Source organism: Plasmopara halstedii, assembly GCF_900000015.1.
Source record: "Plasmopara halstedii genome assembly, contig: Scaffold_1211, whole genome shotgun sequence".
In the NCBI taxonomy this organism is placed as follows: domain Eukaryota; phylum Oomycota; class Peronosporomycetes; order Peronosporales; family Peronosporaceae; genus Plasmopara; species Plasmopara halstedii.
In genome coordinates this window covers 766,955-767,701 of record NW_020188126.1, presented here as the reverse complement: position 1 = coordinate 767,701, position 747 = coordinate 766,955, and positions in this window count along the sequence as shown.

Genomic DNA, 747 nt, shown 5'->3' with positions numbered 1-747 from the left:
GTCCGCGCTCGCCAGCAGTACCACCGGTACATGACAGCTTGCGCAGCTTTCGTAGCTGCTTCACCCCAGCATCCAGATGATTTATTTGACTTTGGTGAGATGTCATGTGGTGTACCGTGTTAGCGGTTAAGGACTGTTTTTGTTTCATTAGCCTCGGTGGGTGTGGTATCTTTCGATCTGTATTACTGCCTGCTCGTGACAAGTATCGTTGATGGGCTGATCGGTCGTGTACATCAAGCTGCAGTCTGCAGTCGTGGCTCGTAAAGACTCGATGTCTGGACTCTAGCAGATAGCAGGTATTATTGCGTAGGAAAGAGGTGACACTTGTGATTGGTTATACGTCGCTGCGGATCGAAAATTTGACACCAACAACGGAGCGCCACGGCCCACCCACAGGTCCGCAAGCAATTTTCGGACCAGATTTTGCTTCTTCCGGCGTTACGACAGCGTGTCCCAATGCTCGGCGTGCGACCACCAATGACTGCGAGCATCCGCGGGTCCGTGGACGACTTACCAGAGAGCGGGGATGACCTTGCCGAGGATCCCAGCAGTGTTCTGCAGCATGCCGACCATCTGCAGTACGGCGTAGGGCACCAGGTGCACGGCGAGCTCGTCGGGCTACGTGGCCCACAGGCGCATTTATTTCTCGAATGACAACTGGATGATGCATGGTTCACTACTTCTGCGTAATCGGCTTCATCGCAATCGCCTGCAATGGAGTGTTCTCGCTGCTTGCCGTCCGCGTAC